The sequence below is a fragment of the Zea mays genome, chromosome 4, assembly GCF_902167145.1.
Source record: "Zea mays cultivar B73 chromosome 4, Zm-B73-REFERENCE-NAM-5.0, whole genome shotgun sequence".
Lineage (NCBI taxonomy): Eukaryota > Viridiplantae > Streptophyta > Magnoliopsida > Poales > Poaceae > Zea > Zea mays.
The window spans coordinates 109,828,127-109,841,939 of NC_050099.1; positions in this window are offsets into that span (position 1 = coordinate 109,828,127).

Genomic DNA, 13,813 nt, shown 5'->3' on the forward strand with positions numbered 1-13,813 from the left:
AAAGCACACAAATTCAACGATGTAGATTATTGAAAGAAAGTGCGAGGCTCAAAAGGGTGCTGGGATAAGGTCTAACCTAAATTTTTATGTGGTTTTGTGGACTATAGGAGAAAAAACACTCGATAAACTCACCGATCAACCTGGAAATCTGATACCACTTGATAGAGCTGGAGTGCCCGATCTTTCGGTTAGTGGAGATAATTCCGATTTGGTTGAAGTAGACCCTCACGATCCGACTACGACGAGCGAACCCGAAGCGCCAATGCAATCGCTGAACCAACTCCCAATGGTTACTGACCTTGCTGATGCGAGATCGACCTGATCACGAAGATCGTTTCCTGTGCGCAATCGAAGAACGAACAAGAAAAAGATGCGAGCAATCTTAATATCACTCGAGGTGGAGTTCTGAATCACAGAGGACAGCACGTATTTGTGCGTGTTCTGGGGTAGCTAAAGCTAGATGTAAAACAAAACTCAAGTTCTAAATGAAATAGGATTCTGACTAAATAGAGGAGAGGCGTGAACAGTAGGGCCGGCGCTACAGTACCACAGTTACTGTTCACGACTTCCCTAGGCGCCCCATCCGGGCCTTCCTGTTGGGCCATCTTCTAATCTTCTGGGCCTTCGTTCTTTAACAGCATGATGTAGTTCAATTCTCTTGCACGGGCCCGAGTCACTGGCCCAGGTGGAAGGGGTGGCGCCTGGACTGGGGAAGATGGTGCCTGGGCTAGAGAAGGTGCTGCTGGTGTAGATGTACTCGTGTTGGTGTTGATGTCCTCATCAGATACTTTGACATTTGTTTGCAAGTAGTAGTACTTACAGTTGTTCTTTGAGCATCTCTACTTTAGATCCTGTATTTTGATTGTTAACTTTTAATAAATGAATTTATGATGAATCTGTAGAATCTACTTGATGGGTCAATCAGCAGGAGCACATATCGCGGCCTGCGCTCTCTTAGAGCAAGCAATTAAGGAATCTAAGGGAGAGAATACCTATTGGAATGTGGCTCAAATAAAAGCATATTTTGGTTTATCTGGAGGGTGAGAACTTGAAAGCCTCAGCATCTGTTTTAATGTCTGTAATTTACATTTTTAATCATATATCATATTATTAATCATTTCTCAATAGTGCCAGCATATAAGATAATTTTATCTGATAAAGCACTAAACATACTGGCACCATGCTTGAATAATGAAATCTGATATATGAAACTGGGTCTAGCCCTTCACTTCTAGAAAAAGGCTAGACTTCTTCGATTTCATCAGACTGAATTTTGCATTTTGGAAAATAGGAATATAAAATGATCTGTCAAACAAAACATACTATTGCCACCCTGTTTCTGCTGTTCCAAACTGAGATACTAAGGTTGTGTTGCCAATCCTACATGACATATATACTTATTTTCTGTGCTCTGCAGACTGACGATGAACGTGAAATGTGTGCAAGGACTATCTACCGCACAAACATTGACAAGAAGGTTTGGTACCTGCATTCATGCTACTACCTGTAGTTATTCATTCTGTCATGGTTCTGTTTTAATACACGCAGGTCACTCAAGCAGATCTAAAGTTATTCTTTGAGTCCATATGTGGTGAGGTTGGTCGTTCTTTACTCCAAACACAATATCCCTTCTGTACAGCTAAAAGTTTGCAGAAATGGTACCATCAAGATCGATCTGGAGACCAACAAGATCATGGACTTCATCAAGTTTGACGTCGGCAATGTGGTCATGGTGACCGGCGGGAGGAACACCGGGCGTGTAGGAGTGATCAAGAACAGGGAGAAGTAGTGGGCAGCTTCGAGACCATCCACGTGTTGTTTGGAGCTTTTTGCTATGTCTAGTTTTCTCCTATTTGTTGTACAGGAAAACATACAATGGAATTCAAATTTGGTGGCCCCAAAGTGTGGAGACTTGAATTCATATAAAGTTAGGCTTAACATTAGTGCAAACAGTTGTATTTTAGTTTAGATTTAGAGTACACTTATGTATGCGTTGTTTGACAATGCTTATTTATGATATATTGAATGATACTTATTTATATTATATTAATTATAATGTTGTTCAATATATGTGTATGTATATTTCTCTTTCAAATTATTATAACATGATATCTAAAAATGATTATAAATTGAAGAATGTACTGCCGTGTAAGTCATTTCGTTTAAATCTTAATAAGACGGTCACCAAAATGTCTAATATCAGTCTCCTAAATAAGATAGTTTCTAAAACGTCCATTATTAGTCACCTAAATAAGATGGTTTTCCTATTGTAATCGTCTATTATTGTAGGATATTCGAGACAGTTTGATAAATACTTTATGACTTATAATGTTTGTATTCTCTACGGTTCTTTAGAAGCAGTGTCTTAAACAAAAACCTAATTCAAGATGGTTTATCGGAAAAAATGACTTAAACAAATACCTTTTTCAGACGGTTATAAATTAAAAATTGTCTTATATAATATCTTTTAATACGGTTTATAACCATCTTAAATGTGGGACATCTTTTACGACTCCATCAAATTTGGACACTTCATAAGCGTCTTAAGAACTAAAAATTAACCGTCTCATATAACATGTTTTGTAGTAGTGATAACAACAGTTATCAATCCAGCCTAAGGATGGCACCTTTCAAAGGTCTCTATGGAAGAAGGTGTAGAACACCACTCAATTGGTCTCAGCCTGGAGAAAGAGAAGTTTTCGGACCTGACTTAGTGACTGAAGCCGAAAGGAAGGTCAAACTAATCAGGAAGAATCTAGAAGCTGCTCAGGCCAGGCAGAAGAGTTACCATGATAAGAGAAGGAAACCTCTCCAGTTCGAGGTGGGAGATTTCGTGTATTTGAAAGTATCACCCACCAAGGGAGTGCAGAGGTTTGGAATCAAAGGCAAGCTAGCCCCTCATTACATTGGACCTTATGAGATCATAGAAGCATGTGGACTCGTGGCATATAAATTGAAGTTACCTCCAAAAATGTGTGTCATCCACAATGTGTTCCATGTGTCTCAGTTGAAGAAGTGTGTTCGATTGCCGACCGAGATCATAGCAGAACCAGAATTGGAGATAGAGCCAGATCTATCGTACCAAGAGTACCCTTCCAAGATTCTGGATTGCAAGGAAAGATCAACTCGGGCTAAATCAATCAAGTTGTATAAGGTCCAGTGGAGTAATTACTCAGAGGAAGAGGCTACTTGGGAGACTGAGGAATTCTTGCGATCCAACTTCCCCGATTACCTACCTAAGGAAATTGGTACGTAATCATACCCAACCCCTCCTCCTGCCCTTCGAATCTAAATTTCAGAAATATAATCTTAGATCAGAATGAAGTAATTATGAATCAAAATTTAAAAGGACTTCCTTCTGAAGTTGCAAAGAGAATGACATTCGAAGAGCAGTTTGCCCTAATAATAGAGCACCCACTTCTTGTAAGTCTCACCCTTCGCTTCACCCCGGAAGGACTCTGACCCGAATCTCGGGACGAGATTCCTTTAAGGGGGGAAGGTTGTGACACCCCAGTGTCACCTAGGGTTTCTCTCAGTGCTAACCCAAGTATTAACATTTTATGTGAGCCAAATTAAGCATGAAGCATCAAATTAACTTGAGAAGAAAAGATCTACTAAGTGTATATCTAAAGAACCATGTTCCAAACAAATAAGGTTTTTCAAAAAGGGAAAAGTGTTGAAACCCTAATACCAACCCTAATTGCGCTGTCTCGTGCTCGACGCTGTGCCAGGCGCTAGAGCGCGCACTGGCGTTCTCCCGCGCACGCCCCGAGCACTTGTCAGAGCCTCGCCCTCGGCCGTGCCCGCCCGCGCCTATAAAGCCTTCCCGGGCGCGCCTCACCTCACCCCGTGCTCACCTTCACTGGCCAGACGCCCCTCCTTAGCTCCAGTGAGCTCTCATCCGCCCGCCATTGCCACTCGAGCCTCGGCCACCGTGGCTAGCCCACTCCAGTCGCTTCTAAGCCGCACCAGTCGCTCGGTTAGCTTCGTCAATAGCTTGTGAAGCTTCCCAAGCTCTCGGACCCGACAAAACTTCACTTGAGAACCAAGATCGTCCTCGCCGGACTTCGGTCGCCCGCCTTCGCGCGTAGACCGAGCAATCCGGTGAGCCGTTCTTCAATTCCTAGCACACACACCTTCCTTGATCCCTGGTGAAGCTCTCTGACCCATTTGATTGGTCAATTGTGCCCTGGATAGGCCGAACTCCTCGCCGCCGACGAGCTCCCCCGCTTGCGCACGTGGACCGGCCGACTCCGACCATCCCTGACGGCGACCCGCACATCGCCGTGACCCTCAGGACCTCCCCTACACCCTCGGCCACCTCACCGGAGCAGTCTCGCCGCCCGTAAGCCCCTCCGCCCTTTCCTCCGCCGCGGGTACTGTTTAATTTGGGGGAAGGACCTCGGGTTAGGTTTAGAGGAACCCCAGGAGGTTTTCTGAACTGTCAGCGACACATTTGAATAGTAGCCCAAGGACTAGTCTGTAAGGAAACTTGAAAACACCTGCCAGGGACCCCGTTGCAAAGTCGTTTCCCATTTAATCATTTCTGTTTAATCTTTTTAATAAACAGAGAACTTAGGAAATTCATAACTTGAGAAATACTTAACCAAAATTTATCAAACCAATTTTGCTAGATTCTAAAGATGATGGACTACCAATTAAAAATACTGAACCTCATGCTTTCTGTTCTAAATTTTAGAGTTTGGAATTAAATACAGAAACTGACTAAACCTTGTTAAATTAAAGAAAATTAGTTATGCTTCTGTGCTGAACCTAAGAAAATTTGTAGATGTTCAAACCCCATTTAAACACTGTTTAAAAATAGTGAGAACCCGAGTATTGAAAAATTTAGTAGGGATATCTATTAAAAGCCATTTTTGCCCAAAACTTAGGAAAATCAGAAATACATTAGAAAATAATGAACAATGAGTGCCATTATTTTTCGTAGCCTACTTAAGTAACAGAGAACCTAGGAAAAATAAAGGGGCCACTAGTCCAGAACAGAATTAAAGTGAAATGTTTTATTTAGCATTATTCCAACTAGAAAACAATTATTGGAATTATAAAAACAAATCCAAAATTGTTAATAAAAATCCAGTGGACGTGTAACCAGTAGAACCCCACTACAAAAATGATAACACCCCAGCCCATCATTTTAAGTAGGGTCACAAATAGAACTTGATAATGAGTCATATTTCAAATAAATCATGAGTAACCCAAAATAATGCAATAATGGGCAAATAAAATTTTGCTAGATCAATAATGAGATAGCCCACCAGAAAAAAATACAAACCCATTTGAAAGATGCAAAATAATACCTATTGCCAATACTTTATGAAAAAGGCTATTTAATCCAAATAATTCCTACCACCATTCCCTTAAGAAAACAAATGCCAAAATTCAGAATGATTGCTCTTGCACAAAGAAGAAGCTAGGAAAAATCAGAAATATGTTGTTTGATATTTTTTGAATATAGTGGTAGTAGAAAGCACCCCTTTGACTAGAAACTTTAGAAAATCATAGTAAAATGACTAGAGGATATCAATGGCTAAAAGTTTGTACAAAGTCATGTTATAACATCTAAATGCCAGCAAAAATAAGTTTTAGAGGATAAACTACTGTTAAATGGTAGTTGTGGTTCAAAACACCCCTTCTGTCCTAATATTTGATAATTTTATCCAGAGAGAACTATTCACCCTTTAAGCCCCAAATTTTAGGACAGAGAATTATACACCAGTAATAAGCCACTGTAATTTTTACAGAATTTTTGGAAATTTATTAAGACAACTTGTAGTTCAAACCCACTCTAAAAACATAAAAGAAATAGAGGGAAAGAAATGAAAGATAAACCTCGCCCCAATAAGTTCAACTTGAAATCTTGACAATTCTCACTAAGGCTTTAAAAAGAATTCAGTGGAACACCAAAATGGACTTACCACTTAGTTTCACTGAGTGTGATCTAAATTACTAAGTATACCACCAAAAATCTTTAGTAGCAAGATTAAACTCTCTCTGATTTAAGTGGATCATTCACCATCAAAGTTTAATTGCTAAAGCACATATCATATCATGCATGTATCTTACTCCTTGCATTCATTAGATTGTAATCTCGCTGATGGAGAGTACGTGCTCATCCCCGAGCAAGGAACTGTTCAAGAGGAAGACCAGGAGCAAGCTCCCGAGGATGCCATCGAGGATCTCCCCGCAGCCCCAGCTATTGAAGGTAAGCCCCGGTTTATGCATAACCGTATTATTATATGCTACTTTACTACATTTAATGCTTGTAGGATTGTAATGTTCACTTAAGTGTAGGAGTTGCTTGAAACCTCTAGTTGCATGAACTTAAGATTCCTTTTTGAGATGGATACTAGTATGCTAGGTCGAGTAGCTGCTATGCTAATCAGGATCTCGGTAGAAGTCGAGTGATTTTTCTAGCACTCGTGCGAGGTCAGGAATTGATTGTATTCACCTTGATAACAGGATCTATGTTAGTCTATGGACTTGGATCCAGGGAGGATGCCTTGTCCATGAGACGGGAAAAAGGAATTAAGGATTAATGTGTGGATACATGAGTCAAGCATTTGAACGTACTAAACACATGTCGGGAAATATGGTAACCGGTAAACCTAGTACCTGAGTGAAGCCGAGCGCGGACTTTATCCCTCACGCGACCTAAGACTGGGCCTGCCATGCTAGCTATGGTGGGTACAAGTGCGGTCACTGCACGGCGGCAGCCGGGGTCAGTGGAGCATTGTATGCCAAGGCGGTGAGGCCTGGACGCGAACGGGGAATCAATGGGGACGGTTGACATGTGTGGGGTCGGAGTACCCTGACATGTCGTGTGTTTAGGTTTACCTTGTAAGGATAAAAACTCGATTCGAATCGTTTGCTTCTCGCAGCTAAGGAGACTGCTTGACCCCTTTACTACATTGAGTAAGAAGTGAAATGAGGTTACATGAGACAATTTGTTGATTGAACTAAATGCTTGTTACCATGTATGCTTAGAAGGAGCAAACTTAGCTAAGATAATGATACTAGAATTTGAAAAGCTAAGAAATGATTTTAGAAACAGCTAGTGCTTTTGGCAAACCAAACCCCTCAGCCAAACAGCTGCATGGTCTAGAGGTAGAGGAGTAGATTTCTCATACCGGGTAAGTCTAGCTGAGTATTAGTATACTCAGCCTTGCTTGTGGCATAATTTTTGTAGTTACGCTTTAGGATATGGTTGATGGTGTGACTTGGCCTACCACCCTGCCGGTGGTTGGACGGTCGAGTGGGATGCTGCTCCGGCAGAAGAGGAACATGAGGAGTAGTGGGCTAGGCTGATAAACCCAACAGGTAGAAGGGTGCCCGATCTTTCGATGAGAGATGATGGAGGTGGAAAACTTGTTGGAGAACGATGTTGGCTGCCGGATTACCACAACCAAGATGGTGTGGCGCCTTGAGCGACAGGTACACCGTCTCCTGATAACTACGATTTGGGGTGGAGGTCGATGTTGTGCTATCCGACTACAACAACCACAAGGGTGTTGCGCCTTAGCGATAGTTACACCGGCTCCTGTTGTTGCCGCTCTTGCCGTGCCAAGAACAGCCTTGAACCTGCAAGCAATAGAGAACAAGCAAGAACAAGATAAAAAGCAGACGCTCATGGATCTGATAGAGTTGGGGTTCTGTTTCAAGTACCCGGGTGGTCTAGCCGACACACGCGTTTACAAGGAAGTAGCAAAGGCTAAACTTACATCAAACAAAAACCCAAGTTCTTTGGTGGCTGCTAGTTGCTTAAATAGAGGAATAGAAAGGAGTTCTAATGGAGAACGAAACTCTCTCGGTAGTTTCTGGACGCCTCGTTTGGTTTCTGTCATTGATTCTTGATGCACCTCAAAGTAGACGAAGAGAACTTTCCAACAAGTAGTTATTTGCACTAAACAACCTTGGGAGTGGAAAGTTATGCTCCATTTAATTTGGTGTATGCTGTTACGAAATTGACTTGGGTAGAGCATGAGTTCACTCGGCAGTTTCTGGACGCTTAGTGATGCGGACATCAACACCAACACGAGCACATCTACACCAGCAGCACCTTCTCCAGCCCAGGCGCCACCCCTTCCACCTGGGCCAGTGACCCGGGCCCGTGCAAGAGAATTGAACTACATCATGTTGTTAAAGAACGAAGGCCCGGAAGAATAGACGACCAGCCCAATTGCGGCCCATAATGGACGACCTAGGGTTGGCCGCCCCTAGGGGCTGCGCCCCCTCTCTATTTATTCAGGAGCTGCGCCTCCTTTATTTCCTGAGTTTTGTTTTACGTTAGCCTTAGCTACTCTCGAACACGCGCAAATCTGCGCTGTCTTCGTGTATTCAGAACTCCACCCTCGAGTAATAGATTAGATTGCTCGCCTCTTTTTCTTGTTCGTTCTTCGATTGCGCACAGGAAACGATCTTCGTGATCAGGCCGATCTCGCATCAGCAAGGTCGGTAACCACAGGGAGTTGGTTCAGCGATTGCATTGGCGCCTCGGGCTTGCTCGTCGTAGTCGGATCGCAAGGGTCATCTTCCGCCAAATCGGAATTATCTCTACTCGCCGAAAGATCGGGCACCTCAGCTACATCACTTAGTGTCTGATCTCTCGTTGATTCTTGATCCACTAGAAAGTAGACGAAGAGACCTTTCCAACAAGTGCTTATTTGCTTTAAACAACCTTGGGAGTTGAAGGATATGCTCCATTTAATTTAGTGCTTGCAATTACGAAATCACTCGGGCTGGTGGAGTCATGAAGTTGTCTCGGCCGTTCCTGGACGCCTTGGATGCGTTCTCTCCTTGACTCTTGATCTACTAGAAAGTAGACAAAGAGACCTTTCCAACAAGTACTTATTTGCATTAAACAACCTTGGGAGCTGAAAGATATGTCCTCTTAAACTTGCACTTGTTGTAGTTTCGAAATCCCCTCAAGTGGAGCAGCTTTTATTGCCATGTTGCCTTCTCAAATTCTAGATGGTTCACCTACCAAACACCTTAGCATAATAAAGTAATCACAAGGTATTAGTACCTCATTTAAGGAATGATTAGCTTCAACAACAAGGAACGAGTTCACCTGATAATTAAATTTACGTGCACGGACTCGTTTCACTGGTCCATGATTAAATCGTGAAGAGGGTAGCTGGTGTGGTGTATTGATGGCAGTGATGTACTCATCATCCTCCCCTTCTTGTAATAGAGTCGTCCTCGACTCTAGTGTATGCTCCTCACCCAAGTATATCTTTAAATTTGATGATGTGCTTGCTTTGTTGGAAATGTTGGAAATATCATTACTTGGTCCCCAATCAACTTCTTTATTCCTCAATGTCTTTGTAGCAGGAGCCATTAACATGGTCATATCTGTGCGGGTTATGTTCTCATCATTCTCCATTTCTTGACAGCAAACCGTCCTCGGTGTTGCATCATGATTGATGTTGATGACTAAGCTTTTATTAATGTCTTTCAAATATAAACCTAAAACTTCTACTAAAGTACATGGAAACAAGAGATTCTTTTCTTCTTGAGAACATGCCAATATCTTATTTGCACAAAGTGAAGAAACAACATATCTAGATGAAATAGAAATTCTATGCACAAGAAATTGTCCTATGTTGTTGTACTTGCCAGCAATATAAAATATAACATGAGAAGGACAAGTTATAGTTGATCTAGCAAATAAAATATTTTCCAAATTACCGAGCTCAAAAAGATCATCAAACTCAATATAGCCCCAAGTATTTAAAGAAGAGAGCAAATTTATTTCTTTAGTTTCGTTTGCAATACAAATTACATGTTCCTTTTTAGCCAAAATGTTTGGTTCAATAATAGATGTAACATGTTCATTTACTAGTTGTTGCCTTAGTACATGTGAATCATTATCCCACAAATCTTCACTATCACAAGTGTTAGCAATCAATTCTTCTTGTGATGATGGAAAAACAAGAGCTGGTTTCATTTTTTTTGTGTTCTTGATCAGCATGTAGAGCAGATGCAAAAGAGGAACTATGGCTCACATGTTCAGTGCTTGTATAATTGTATAATAGAATCTCATTTTCAGCTTTACATGCAAGCAAAAACAAGTGAGAAATGTGTTTGTATGCTTCATGCATGACTATAGTCTGAATTTCAGAATTGAGTCCTTTCATGAACCTAGTCATTACATCTTCCATGCATTCATCTAAACGTGCAAACATGGTACAAATTTTAAAATCATAATAATAATCTTTCACAGTCCTAGCACCCTGCTTTAAGGTGTCTAATTTAGAAAGCAAATGATCAGCATAGTATGCAGGAATGAATGCATCTCTAAAATGAAGTTTGAAGTCTTCCCAAGATTGTGGAACTTTGTTGTGCCTACAAATGTATTTCCATTCCATCAATGCGTGCTCAGTTAACAAATTAGAGGCAATATAAATCTTTTGTTTTTGAGATAGATCATGCTTATCAAATTCCTTATCTACCTTTAGCTCCCAATCAATGTATGCATGAGGATCGAATTTACCGGTATATGAAGGCAAGTGTCGAACGATGCCTTGAATATAATGTTCGGTTGGCTCAAAAATCTCCATACCACCTGCCATGTTTAGTAAAGACAAGAAAACAATAAAAATATCTTTGATCCTATAAACTACTAGGAATCATTGTTGTAATCTCTCATTCTCAAATTGGTTAAGCAAGTTCTTACAAATTCTCACCACGCAATACAGGAGGTGCCGGCAAACAGCAAGAACAACAACAACGGTGGCAGCTAGCACAACCCCGTGGTGTTGTAGAAAAAATTGTGGATTTATAGGTAGCTGCAATTTCAATAGTTCCAAGGAATAGCTTGATACACCCAGCCCAGGTGGGGTTGGCCGAGGCCCAACAAATTAGGGTTGTCCGGAGCCCAACAGTTCATTAAGCACACCCAACTGAGGGAAAGGCCCAATCACCCCAAAAGACTAGTCCAATGGGGGAAGGGTGGCTCTCCCTTTTAAAGTGGCTTCCTCCTCCCAAGTTAAGCGAGGTGGGATAATTCTGAGGGTCACACGGTCGCCGTCCGACTACAATTGGGCCAATTGGGCCAATTGCGTCTTTGCCAACGGGTAATAGTGGAGGATGTCCTCATCATTCCCACCTTCTTAAAATGGGCCCTAGCTCTGATACCAGATGATACACCCAGCCCAGGTGGGGTTGGCCGAGGCCCAACAAATTAGGGTTGCCCGGAGCCCAACAGTTCATTAAGCACACCAACTGAGGGAAAGGCCCAATCGCCCCAAAAGACTAGTCCAATGGGGGAAGGGTGGCTCTCCCTTTTAAAGTGGCTTCCTCCTCCCAAGTTAAGCGAGGTGGGATAATTCTGAGGGTCACACGGTCGCCGTCCGACTACAATTGGGCCAACTGGGCCAATTGCATCTTTGCCAACGGGTAATAGTGGAGGATGTCCTCATCATAGCTAGTACCACGTTAGCCACAACAAGTTGAATAAACGTTCCACAATGGTGTTGTGCTGGTCCTAGTCCAAACCGTAATAGAGACGCGAGCCGTTACACAAATAGTATCACCAAAAGCTCAAAACAACAATCTGATTTCTGAAACTATAAAAAGAAGGCACACATACTGCCTTTTGTTTTGTCGCACTTACAAATTTTATCTACCAAAATTCAGAACTGGTTTTTTCTCTCTCTCTTTTTTTTGCACGTGTCTTTTTTTGTTTTGCTGATTAGTGCGGCTTTTTTTATGCACTCGCCTTTTGCTTTCTCTTCTTTTTTGGTTGAATTGCAACAAGAGGTCTATATAGGTGATTGAAAACAAGGTGGCGCGAACTCGAAACTCTAGCGGTAAGAAAACTTTAGACCAGCAACTCGACCCAAATGCAGCAACCATGAATTCAACAAGTCGAAAACTAAGTAGTAAAGCAAAGGCTCAAACTGTTTTAGGTGAATTTCTGCTCTAAATATATCTTTGGGCAAAAGTGGACTGTAGGTAAATAAAACAAGGAAGATTGAGATCTCTCACCGAGCAACCTGAAATTTGATACCACTTGATAAACCCAACGGGTAGAAGGGTGTTCGATCTTTCGATGAGAGATGATGGAGGTGGAAAACTTGTTGGAGAACGACGTTGGCTGCCCGACTACCACAACCAAGATGGTGTGGCGCCTTGAGCGACAGGTACACCGTCTCCTGGTAACTACGATTTGGGGTGGAGGTCGACGTTGTGCTATCCGACTACAACAACCACAAGGGTGTTGCGCCTTAGCGATAGTTACATCGGCTCCTGTTGTTGCCACTCTTGTCGTGCCAAGAACAGCCTTGAACCTGCAAGCAATCGAGAACAAGCAAGAACAAGATAAAAAGCAGACACTCACAGATCTGATAGAGTTGGGGTTCTGTTTCAAGTATCCGGGTGGTCTAGCCGACACACGCGTTTACAAGGAAGTAGCAAAGGCTAAACATACATCAAACAAAAACCCAAGTTCTTTGGTGGCTGCTAGTTGCTTAAATAGAGGAATAGAAAGGAGTTCTAATGGAGAACGAAACTCTCTCGGCAGTTTCTGGACGCCTCGTTTGGTTTCTGTCATTGATTCTTGATGCACCTAAAAGTACACGAAGAGAGCTTTCCAACAAGTAGTTATTTTCACTAAACAAACTTGGGAGTGGAATGTTATGCTCCATTTAATTTGGTGTATGCTGCAGTTACGAAATTGACTTGGGTAGAGCATGAGTTCACTCGGCAGTTTCTGGACGTTTAGTGTCTGATCTCTTATTGATTCTTGATCTACTAGAAAGTAGACGAAGAGACCTTTCCAACAAGTGCTTATTTGCTTTAAACAACCTTAGGAGTTGAAAGATATTCTCCATTTAATTTAGTGCTTGCAGTTACAAAATCACACGGGCTGGTGGAGTCATGAAGTTGTCTCGGCCGTTCCTGGACGCCTTGGATGCGTTCTCTCCTTGACTCTTGATCTACTAGAAAGTAGACAAAGAGACCTTTCCAACAAGTACTTATTTGCATTAAACAACCTTGGGAGCTGAAAGATATGCCCTCTTAAACTTGCACTTGTTGTAGTTTCGAAATCCCCTCAAGTGGAGCAGCTTTTATTGCCTTGTTGCCTTCTCAAATTCTAGATGGTTCACCTACCAAACACCTTAGCATAATAAAGTAATCACAAGGTATTAGTACCTCATTTAAGGAATGATTAGCTTCAACAACAAGGAACGAGTTCACCTGATAATTAAATTTACGTGCACGGACTCGTTTCACTGGTCCATGAATAATGGTGAAGGGGGTCGCTGGTGTGGTGTATTGATGGCAGTGATGTCCTTATCATAGGCCTTGCCCATTTCCTCGCTATCGACGACATCGATTATCCGTTGTATCTTATTTTATGAACTCTTATCAGCAACTTGAAAAACTCCGATTTATGTAATAATTCAGTACTTTCATTTGAGGTTTCCTGTTTTATTGTATTTCTTTTGTGACTCACCTTCGAGTGAGTATGTGGTATTTGATCCTGGTTAAGTGGCTCTATCAGACTAGATCTGAGGGACTGACGGGTTATTCCGATTTAAGTGTGTTGCAGCCCTTGAGGCGTGACTTAGGCACTTAAGCTGGAATAATTCGGGCAGTTCTGCCACAATTTCGTTGTCGCACGTCACCCATTCCGAAAACGGGTGTCGGGGTGCATACAAAGCACGAGTATTTACCACCGGAACCATTTCTTCGTTTTTCGCAACGAACTTGCCCAATCCAATACTTTAGGTCCAAAACTCATGTTTCGGGTGGTTTCGCGCAATTTCGTTGCAGCACGTCACCCATT